This window comes from Nipponia nippon, unplaced genomic scaffold, assembly GCF_047370975.1.
Source record: "Nipponia nippon isolate SJK-2023a ecotype South Korea unplaced genomic scaffold, ASM4737097v1 scaffold_10, whole genome shotgun sequence".
Taxonomy (NCBI): Eukaryota; Metazoa; Chordata; class Aves; order Pelecaniformes; family Threskiornithidae; genus Nipponia; species Nipponia nippon.
Window position 1 is genome coordinate 37,369,144 of NW_028262291.1, and position 12,078 is coordinate 37,381,221.

General features: G+C 39.9%; 1 long non-coding RNA gene across 1 annotated transcript; it reads left to right on the forward strand.

The window, feature by feature from the left end:
• Window positions 1-8,938: 8,938 nt before the first annotated feature.
• LOC148057157 (uncharacterized) lies at window positions 8,939-10,398 on the forward strand. The gene is made up of 3 exons (XR_015702075.1): window positions 8,939-9,329; window positions 10,007-10,042; window positions 10,169-10,398. It is a non-coding gene; the product is annotated as an uncharacterized LOC148057157 (long non-coding RNA).
• Window positions 10,399-12,078: the final 1,680 nt, after the last annotated feature.

Consider the following 12,078-nt stretch of genomic DNA (forward strand, 5'->3'; position numbering starts at 1 on the left):
TCCCCATAGTATGACTGTTGACGAGGGAAGAGCTCAGTCACACAGAGCTTACTGTAAGGCAGTGACCTAAAAATCAAAACATTACTTCAGCTGCCCTTGCCAGAGATCGCAGCCTGGTTTCTAGGGCAGAAGAGCCCTTTTCACAACCTCCTCCCTCTCGGATGTCTGTAGCAGAACTGTTGTGCCTCAGCAGGGAAAGTCGGGCGAGCACTCGGTGCTTTCTCTGTGTTGCTGTGACATCTTGTTGGTAGGACAGCGCAGGAAAAATCACATTATTTCTATTTGTGCTGCTCCTGTTCTGAAAGTGCGAGGCTAAGCCATCTGCTGCTCCTTTCAGGGATCACGAAGGGGTCTAATACCTTTTATTCTGTTGTTTGTAAAATGTGATGACTTTTGTCTGAGAAAGGTAACAAAAACGTTTCTTTTTTTGACCTCATGCTTTCTTGTCCTTCTCTTGTCCTTCTTCCCAGTGCATGTTCAGCAGAACACTGTTGCTGGTTTTTTTGCACCTCAGGCCATGATGCTGTTTGAAGACTCCTGTCTCTGCAAATTCCTGCCTTCACCCAAATCTCTGTTAAAGGCAGTGGGGTTTTGCGTGCTTGTGTTCTGCCATGCTGGCTGCTTTTGACTGTTTTTTAGATATTTTTATCTTTCTACATCTTGAGAAACTTTCTCCTACAGTCATCTGAAGTATTTCTCAATTTCTGCGTAATGGTAGTCAGATGGCAAAATCTCTGGGAGCAATGTTTCGGTTCATGGGTACCTTTTTTTCTACCATTTGGTTGAATGTTCTTAAAAAGAATGCCTTCTAACACACATGTCAGGTAATCCTGGTCATAAAATCACAAGAAAAAGTCACTTTTCAAACTTTAAAACTCATGCTGAGATTTTCTTAAGGTTTGCTAACATTTTCAAAATAACATTTAGGCAATTTAGAGGCACAGATTTTGGTAATCTCGAGACTCTGGCGCAAGACTCCACATGTACAGATATCACAACTAGACTAGGATCTTGTGCTCCAAAACACCTTTGTGCATAGTTATCTGAAAGTATTTATCTGAAACAACATTATTTTTTTCAGACCTTGGGTATGCAAAAGGATCCAGCAAATAAGTTGAATACTTCTAGTAATAATTATACTTGAGAAATATTGTATATGACACTATTTCAGTGCACATCTTTGCAAGTGCAAGGTGTGTTCTCTGTAGAGTTCATCTTAATATACTGAGCTCATTCTTCACTGCAGTTTCAAGGCTGGAGATTCTGTACCTGTGTGTCTTATGTGGCAATAAAGACGCTGGTGGAACAATCGTTCTGCTAGTGAGTTAAGCTGAATAAGAAAAAATCAGTAATGACTAGGGGGCTCCCACATCTAGTTGTACACTTCGCAAAATAGATTGCAAGAGAAGGAATAGGCAGCAAACTCTGTAAACTAAGCACAGATAATTCCCATGCTGTGAAAACCCTTCTGCCTTAAGAACACTAGCAATGAAAAGGTTACAAGAAAGGGGGTAATAAAAATATCAAAAGAAACCAAATAGAAATAGGTTTCTTTGCAAGTAGAGAAGCCACTTTCTAATATGGTGGCCTTATATACAAGTACATTTGTCTTCCAGACCCTCTGCTGTTGATTAGAATTCTGATGCCACTGGAGGGGTTACAATTTTGTTGAGTTTCTGGATCTCAATTGCGCTGTCAAGGGGTCATTCTTTCTGGTAATAAGGTAGCTAGTGGCCCCTGGGAGAGAAGGAAAACAATTGACTCTTGAAAGCAGAAACATATACTGAAGTCTAGAGCAGATTTCTGGCAGTGGACCAGGTCTTTTCTCATAGCATTTGTCATTGTAGCAATGAAAAAATTGTGGGAGTTCTACAGGCGGCCAAAAAAGGAAAACAGAGCACAACAACAACAACAAAAGAGCTAGATGTAATTTATTTTGGAATTACATTTAAGAGCAGGTTGTTTTTTGTTTGTCACACTGTTGGTTCACTTGTTAAAGATGTGGATCCCATTAGATAGAAATATGTTGCTTATTTTAAAGCAAATGATTATCAAATGACTACACTTCAAAACATTTTTTTGCTTTAATTTGAAGTGAAGTCATTTGAGTTTGAAACATATGCCTTTGCTAAATGCAGAATATTTTGTTGCCAAAACCAAACAACTTCGTTTTGAGTCCACTGCTTGCAAGCCTTGTTGATCCTGGATGTCACTGACAATATCAGTCTTGGCGATAAGTCTTTACAGAGGTCCGTAGTAAAATTTCGCTTATTACCACTAGGCTTTTTTATTATTATCATTCTATCGGGTCAAAATGGTCTCACCATATAATCATACTCAACCGGAACAAATGCAATACTGCATTTGATTGGCTTTGGAAGTATTATTTGACTTCGTACAACTGGATAAAGCTCACTTCTTAAAACTAATTTATCCTAAGATCTGCATGTAAAGGTTTTCCACATCTTTCTGAAAAATAGCTTCATTATTTCACAGGCTATGTTACCAGGGTGGTTTTCTTTGTTGTATTATAAGCATACATAAACCGTGCATGTATGCATGTGTATGCATACTACCACACAAACACATCACTGACACTATATGTAATTTGACATATGATTTATATATATATATTTTTTTTTTTTTTAAAGTGGACTTCAAATTTATTACAAGCCCCAGCAGTGTGGCTGATATATGTGGATTCATCCCATCATTTAATTGAAGTACCCAAGATGAGACTGTAGCAGCTTGAGGCTTCCTCTGTTGTCAATGGAGAAAGGCAGGCACACCCAGAGACACACTTCTCCCCAGGTACTTGCCTTTCTTCGCTGACTAGAGCAAGTCTAGAGCAAATCTACTCCTAATTTAGAATAACTGACTGAAGTGAACGGCAAGGAATCCTTGCCAAAACGTGCAGACAAAGTCCTGTATCTTCTGCTGTCACCTATAGATTCTGGGCTGAAAAAGATCTTTCAGTTTAGGATCTAAAATACCTCATATAGATAATCACGTGTAAAGTCTTACACAGAAGAAAACTGAATGAAGCACAGCCTTGATCTTTTTTGATTTCAGTTGTCTAAAAGTCAGACATCTAGTCTGTACCGGTCATCTTTTTTTACTCCATACTCCACTCATTTAACCCATTTGTCTTAGAATTAGATGAAATATGCTGAGGAGGAGGATCCTGAGACAAATGTATGGTAGGTGAGACATGACGGGTGGGGGTGCATTCATTACAGAGCAAATTTAGATGCCTAAATTAGGAGAAGTGACCTTTGGATTAGGATTTTAGGTGCTTAGGATACCTTTTAGACAGCTAAAGCAAAATGAAATGAAATTTTTGCTAAGGGATTTGTGCGACAACATGCAGAGAAGGAGGCATTTGCAGATTTAGGGTAAAAAAATAGTTCTACTGTCGCCTGGTAAAATCCTGACAACCCCCTGCCTTGTTGTGTTAGGTAAAATGGGAAGAAGAATAAACATCTTGAAGAAGCCCTAATCTCACACCACACAGAGTACCGTGCAACAGACTGTGGAAGAGAGAAAGGTGGTACTCCTTAAGTAGTATTAGAGAGGCTGGCTATAAAGATGACTTTTCCTCATGCCCCTATCAGGGCACAAGGAAATTAGTAATAGACATTTTCACTTGAACTTCTCTCTCTCCCCCCTCCGCCTGCCTCCTTAGGAAATAGCAGTAGTTTTGTGTATACATTTCAATATCCAAGAGCGTGTCAGGTTTATCTTGTTTATCTCTTTCTCAGCACAGCTCATGGAAACTCACTATGTTGTCTCATGTTTTATTCCATCATAAAAGCAAATTTAAGAAAGCTCTAGTGTGATTAAAATAACTAATCTTCATTCATTCTGAAGACCTTTCCTCTGCTATTTTTTTAGTTAAGACTAACTGCAATGTCTGATGTTATACTTGTAAGTGTGAACTTCTGTCCCAGGCAGATTCTTTTAACTGGACTTTATACAGATTTATAATTACATTTATAATTTAGGATCCTAGAATGCACCATTTGCTTAAAGAATATGAATGTTACTTTCAGATCTTTTAATTTAGAGCATCTGTTGTTGAAGGAGCTGAAGGTTTATTTACTCATTAAGCAAAAATTCTCAACAGGTAATATCAAAAACAGTATCTTGCTGTCCAGAATAACACAGTAACAGAAAACAAAAATCAAACGCTAAGGTTAGCCATAAGATAAACGAACTGGTGACGTGCTCTATTGTGAGCTGAAGCTCTGTCAGATTGTCAAGAGGAATTAGTTCTTAAGCAAGGTATTTATAGGAACATAAGACTGGAAGGCACCACCAGGGTCACAGAATCATTGTAATAGAAGAGAGTTTGTTAAATAACATTCCTACATGATCCTATGAAAATTTTCCCCCTAGCTTCTCTGAAACTCCCTGCTGGTCTATTTTTACTGTAAAGCTGGCATTCAGCTTTTTCTGACCATAGGATCAAGATTTACTGGCCAGACACTGAAGCAATTTAATACCTCTAGGTGCATTGGTTCACCCTGACCTACATCCTAGTTCTAGTTTGTGACTGAATGAGCAAAGAAAGGTGAATACACGTTCCTCCTTTCTGAACATCGAGAAATGTGTCAGAAAGAATAAAAATCCTTCCTGAATATTGCAGCTAATCAAGAAATGCCTTGCAGTAGGATAAATACAATATAAATACAGCACAGATACACGTTCGATGGACATAGTTTAAGAACTGAGAGCAAGGGCTGCTCTGCTGTCCTTATCTCCTGAAAGTCTTTCAAGACTTTCAAGCAGCTGGTGTCCAGATAATTTAGAGATTTGCAGGCAGAATTGCATACAGAAGTGAAGAGGAATCTATTGCAAAGGCCTGAGCAACCGAGCTCTGTGGTGATTCATCCTACTCACAAGGCAGGCAGCTGTTTTCAGCTGAATCTGCAGCTTTTGGGTGGACTTACTGGGCCGGTATCCTTCCTCCTGCAAAGCTATTAAAGTGAGTGGAATTACATACAGGATGAACTTGGCTTTTTAGGTGTGGGAGAAACCATTTCCAGTACTGACATATGGATATTAGCACTTCTTTATGCAGGGCTTACAGACAGGCTTTAGGAATGTTTACAAGGTGGGAAGGACAATGAAAGAACATGTAAAATCATTTCACCCTGATTCATCTTTGGAAGGAACTCTGCATGTGGATCGCTCTCTTTCCAGTTGGCTGTGTCTGCCAGAACCCTTTCTTCCAGTTCTGAACCTCATAGCCCTCCTACACCAAGGAATCTGGGCTCTGTCCAACGGAGGGCTGGGAAGAACGTATACATTTCCTCCACACTCCCACATGCTTCTCGTCTTGGGGACTAAGCATAACGCTGCTGAAAAGTGCATGTGAACCAAGTAAAAAGTTCTGAAGAGCTGGTATGAAATAGGGCTCTGGCAAATCCTCCCGTTATCCATACATACTGCGGGCGCTGCCCTGAGTCTAAGAACCAAAGCCCTCATTTCTTTCCTGGCTATCAAAGGATGGCAACCGTACCCCACCTGCAGAAGAACTTTAAGGAAACCAAGCCATTCACCCTCATCAGCCACTGTGCCTCTATCCAAGGGTATAATACTTCTCCTGAGTCCATTTAAATTAAAATAATAAACTGAGCTAAGCACTGTATTTTTATACCCCGTGGGCCAACTGCCTTTCAAGGCTTCAGAATTTGAAGAGCGAGAGCGGAGTTACACAGCTGGTTGAACCGATATCTTTCTTTTATGGATGCAACAGCGCAAACAATCCACTCGTCGGACAACGGCCACTAGATGAGCCGGCCCTCACGTAACACTGCTCCCTAGGTACCCCTCGTTTGACACTTATTTGCTTGTTTCGTCATGGGTTCTCTGCACTCCCGAAGTCTGCTGTAGTGGTGAGGAGGTGTTATCTAAACTTATTTTACACTGTCGTCCTTGTAAATGTGGGGCTTTAGTCATTTCTGTAATGTGATCTCATATATACAAGAATAGGGTGAGGGAAGCTCTCAGCTGTTAATGATACAAAGGTAGAGTGGCAGTCCTCAATCAAAAGCGAGTTTAGCTTTGACATAAAGGTGCAAACGGTTTCACTTCACATCACAGCAGAATTTGGCCAGATGTTCTCAGAATTTTGTCACAATTAGTCTCAGTGCGTGAGGCATAGAGAACATCTGGATATATGGAAACAATTGCAGACCGATATTCTCTTCTAGCATTCATATCTTTCTGCTGTTACTGGAGCTAATGATTTTCTGTTAATGCATCTTCAGATACTGATGCCAATATACATGTTCAGAAGAGATGGGTAACTGCTTGGTTTGACTCTTGGAAATGAAACATCAAGACTGAAACCAGCATGAAAGTACTTAATTTAATTGTACATATGCCTAAATATATTACAGAAAAAGGGTAACAAGAGGTGATATTTTTGAAACAGCACTGAGGAGCTTGTGATCTGAGTGAGTTAGGGCTCAGAGGTTTTATGTCTCATTTTGCCACTGACACCTGAATAAACTTGGCTACATTATTAGCCTCTTTTTACAGAAATCGTCCCTTAAATAACACTAATCATTACAGTCTCTACACAGTTCCTTCCTGAAACTTAATTCACTAATGTTCATGAAATACACTGAGACAGTCAGACAAAACGTATTAGGTATGTGAAAACTGTATACTGGCTGCTGTACCATGGCAATTCTGCAAGGAACTTTTAAGAAAGAAGCAAGCTCCTACATTTCACACACTGTTTTGATTCTGAAAACACTACCAAGGCTAACTCAGGTAAGAGCAGACCTCAGGTTTATTTACATTTATAGACAGGCACCTACGTATACGTAAGTGCATGGGAATTAACAGCCGTAAGTATCATTAGGCTAACCATCCCCATTAAGAGAGGAAGATGAAATGGGACAGAATGGTGTTTGACAGTGCAAAAATGCTCACTCATGACTTTTATTTCCTTCCAAACTAGTTCATCAGTGTAAAAACTTCACCCTTGCAATTCAGCCAAGGTCACTGAGACCCTCTGTGATGTGCTGAGTGAGACCAACTCGTACAAGCCAACAGTGCTTGAGGCAGCTTTACTTTATGTGTAAAATATGTAAAAAATGAACGCAAGTTACAGCTTTGGGAAGTGATTGTGGACCACAGGAATAACTGACAAATGCTTCATTGCCTTTAAGCTGGTAGGACATGGAGCCTATTCAGATAACTCCTTTCTTATTTTCTTTCTCGCTGCTTCCCTACACTCTTTCCCACTTCTGTCCTTGTGTAGGCCTCTTCCTGAAAACAGAAAGTTTTTGAAGACACTAAAAATTTCGGAGAGGAATTTCATTAATCTAATTTTAATTAAGAATAAGCAAACCTTTGAGATGCATACGGTGTAAGTAGCAGCAAAAATGTAATATTCACTTTGCACTAAAAGCAACAGAAGTTGGAACCCAGAAGAGAAACACATCTTGCAGATGGCACCAATGGCACCCTAGAATTCCCCCAGACTATATTTATACATTTTCATAACCCCTCGTTCTATCTTGATAGTCTCAAGTTCTATGGCTCCTTTCTCAGAGATATTTTATATCCACTTTCAAGCAGCAAGTAGGGACTATGGATTTTTGTTCAGCTTGATATGAAGAACCTGTATGGCATCTCTTCTTTTCTATTGTTGCTTTTTTTACCTCCAGATGTTCAACTGCCTATGAGAGTACTCAAGGAAACATAGTTATGCCGTATTCCAATACTGAATCAGTTTAACTGAAAAAATAACATGATGTGTACAGTAAGGGAATTTTAAATTAACTCCCTACCATATTCATGGTTAAACACAATGGTTTTGCTTTCTAATAGGATATAACACAGTGCTCCTAAGTGACTCATACTAAAAAAATAGTGAACTTAATACTCATAGCAGCATATTGCAGGGGACCAAGCGCACATCACAGAATATACCACGTACCAGAGAGGACAGCAGGCTGCACTGTCACCCACTGCAGCCTGATCCCAGTCATTTTGTTCTTTCAGCAATGGTGAAGTTCGTACGCTCATGGAAACGTGCACGAGCAAGAACAACCTGATCTTATGCAGTAACTTGTCACGCCTGATTGATGCTTAGGACTAGCCGGAGTTACATGGCAGTAAAATCTTTTCTGTGCTAAGCACACCTATGCACATATAGACACAGTGGAAGCTTATCACAAAGCTCCTGGAGCTACCGCCACTGCTTTTGTCGTTCTGCTTACATAGAACAGAACTATGCCGATACATACCCAGATAGGACAGATGGAAATTTGATGGATGAAGTACTGTTTTCTCTAATAATCTAGATCGAAATGTTAAATTTTCCTCTGCATTTATCACACACTCTTCTAGTGAGTATTGGCAATAGGCTCACTCATCCTTCTAAATGGTTGTAAATAGCTGTCAGGTTCACAGCATCCGGTGGATACAAGCCTTTGTGCATTGGTATGATTGGAAGCAGGTCTGCTACCTGCTGCTTTTTAACCTTAAAGATTTAAGCATGGAGAAGAGTCTATTCCTTCTAGTTCAGGAGGTTCCTAAGCTGCAGAAAGCTTGAGGGGCTGTACTGGAAGAAGTTTTATCAGGTGCTTCTCCTGTTCCTATGCTTTTCCCCCAAATATACTTTATTAGCCACTCAGAGAGAGGTTGGGCTAAATGGCTCTTTGCTCTGGCTGAAGAGGGCTTTTCTTATCGACCACCTTTATTCTCAGTTATTGCAGCAGCCTTTGGGTCTGATTCTATAAAACGCTAACCCAGGGCAACCTCCCTCAGAGCAGGCAATTAAGCAATTAACAGGTCACTGTTTGCAGCGCTCAGCAGGTGGTTGATACCCATGCAGGCCTTGGTTCTTATGGAGAAGGGCTTTTACAAGCAAATCTCATTTCTCCCTGCAGCAGCAGTAAATAGCCTGGAAGTGCAGCAGGCAATTGGCTTTAAAGGTCAAGAGGAAATGCCAACCAGGCTTCCTGCTGCCAGGCAGCTTTCAGCTGACCTTCACTGTAAGGTGAGCATAGCCTGCTGCATTGCAAGGTGGCCAACGCCCATCAGCTGTGTTCTGGGATTTGGCTGGAGCATGCATGTGCTTTGGTGTGAGGCCCCTGATTTGCTCGTGGTTCCACGAAGACACTTCAAGTGGTGTCGCTGGTTGGGAATTGGGTAAACCCTTTGGATAAGCCACTCTAGTAATAAGCTAGAGAAGCTGTCTGGGCCAGTCTGAAGGAAGTCTCTTAACTACTGCAGTACTCATGAAAATAGAAACTCATGGACTGCGTGATCCTGCACTTGGAGTATTCACCAGATCAGGAAAGGTGAGGAAATACCTGTGTGGGATTTAAAAGGGCTTCTCCATTTCTTACTTGGCTTAAAGCGTACATGTATATGCTGAAAATGAACTTGTTTTGTTGTTGCTAATGTGTTCCTTGGATCTTTGAATTGAGATACCCTATTGAAAGGGCTTGACTCAGAGCATATTGATGTATTTCATTGATGCCTTCAGCTCTTTGTTTTTCCTAAAGTCCATAGAAACAATAAATTGGGAATCAGACTGTGGGTTCTGATTTACAACTCTAATAAAGCCTGGTGGGCACTGTACACAACTTTCTTCCGTGGCCATGGTTATTTGGTGACTGCTTCCAGCTTATGATTTTTAATGGACATTTTCAAGTACACCAATGGCACTTTGCTTTCTAAAGAACCATTTGCATTCCCAGAATGATCAACAAATCAATTAGTTTAAATAAAAATCTAGCACAAGTTTGTCATAAGACATAAAATCTTATGTCATAGTTGTATTACTAAGGTACTGCATCTAACTGTTTCTGGTTTAGCTAATAGAAGATCAGGTTAATTCTTAGTATCTGCCATGCTTTTCTTGCAGGATAGTAATATTCTCAAAATAACAATTATAATGTTGTTTGATTACTAGAATATGGGTTCACATTTGGAGAAATTGTGAACGCATTTTTCCTTTTGTTTTCTTTCCCAGAAAAGTATTGGCATATTGGAGAGGTGGAATTAAAATGTAAGTGTTAATTGAAACTATGCTTAATTTACTTCAGCAGTGTGGTATGCATTAAATATAGTTCTTTGCAGAGCATTGAATTTTATATTTATGAAACTGATAAATGTATATATTGTGTATTTCTAGTGCTTGGACTTACATGGAAGATACTTGCTCACCCATTTTGAAAATAGGAGGGAAATAGAATGGAAAAATAAGTGATTGGAGACGATGGAAGACTTCCAATAACTCAGCTTTGGAATGGACTTAGTATTCTGGCTGGAGATGAAATATGTTCTCACTTCCAGCGCTGGGAGTCTCATTTTTTTGTGGCTTTCTATAATGCCAGTACTTAAATTAAAAATTACTTTTTGAGATCTACTGAAAGCAAGCTTGTTGGTTTTGGCTACCAGCACCTGTAATATGGTGTTTCTTTCCCATTAACACTGACTTGTCCTTCTTCACGTTAAATCCTACACGGTGTTCTCACTTTGATGCTGCAGTCTGTTTTTGTGGAATGCTTTTTGAACAGAAGTTTTTCAATAGATAAGTTTACAGTCCCATAGAGTATTCAGATGCTTTGTTGTATTATTGCATGCATTTAGTTTTCAGTTTCCAGTTGTATCCAAGTAAAACATCTATACATTTCTCTGGCAAAAACATCTTGCAATTCCTGAGTAGTGTCTGGATGTATCTGTTGCCTTAGTTGATTTGGGTCTTTTCATAAAGATAGCAAACCTGTGTTTTCTTCTAAAGTCCCCCTGTTTGCTTGAAATTTTTTTGTTTATTTTTTGTTTTCCCCCCCCTTTTTCTCCTTTTTTTTCTCCTCTCCCCTCTTTTTTTTCTGTTTTATCTATCTTTTTTCTTTCTTTTTTTTTTTTTTTAATATATTTTTTCCCCTTCCCCCCTCTCTCTTTATTTCTTTCTCCACTCTATGCAAAATAACCTTTGCAGGATGATTTTCTTCTCAAGATGACTGAGCATCCACTCAGGCAGTTGTCCAGGCTGCCTGAGTATGGATGTTTATTAGTTCCCTTGGGTGGAAAATTTGTTTTGGATTCTACTGTGTGAAAGAATAGGTCCTACCTGGATGTTATATGGTTTTATTTGGTTTGGGTAACTTAAGTCTTGGACTGCTCTTGCCTGTATTAGCATGTCTGTAACCATGAAGTTTCAAGAGCATTTGACTGCAGTCTGTCTGCCACATTTACTCTCTCAAGTTAGGCAACCAAAACCTGAAGTACATCCTTCTGTGTTACTATTGAAAATCCATCCATTGGTTTTAAATTGCCCCTGCCCTTCATTTTTAGGGCTAGTTATACATGTGCTAAATAGAGGCCAGTGCAAAAGGTTCTGGAAAGTCTCTGACAGTGACTTAATGGGAGGTTTGAATGCTTGCGTCTAAAAATTAGTCTGCTCAGTTAAGCTCGGTGGATAGATAGATAGATAGATTGCTTCAGGCAGATGAGTTTGAACAGCTTGCCCTACTTCTCTGCTTTTGGAAACACCAGCAAAATGCAACCTGTAGAAGGTAGCTGAATGCATCACTGCTTCAGAGTTGCATACTGCTCGATATGCAAACCGGTGGTGTGGTTGTTACAGGGATTTCATTTAAATATCTGGTGCAATTGATCTGGTGGTATGAATGGGATAGATATCTTCCTATACTGTGGTCAGGTGCCGTCCTTGATTATTGTTGCTGGTGGGAATAATTGTGTTCGAAGGAGCAAATGAAGGAAGGTGGTCCTGCTTGCCACACCGACCAGTTGCATAAGGGCAAGCACCTGCAATAGCCTTTCATCCCTCTCTCGCTTACATTGCGCTCAGAGATCATTGAGGGATTTTAGCTTGTAAATCAACTGCTCTGGAGACTGTTATTGCTGCCTGACTCTTTCAGTTAGTGGCATAAAAGTCACTACCTGGCCACTTGTGTTACCTTACCAGAATCTTCTGTTGGTGTTTGTATAACTCGTACTCCTACAGAGTAGGTACAGATACCTACTCTAATGCACAGTAGTAGCCTTGAGTAATAAAACACTAAAGCAGCATGTTTATAT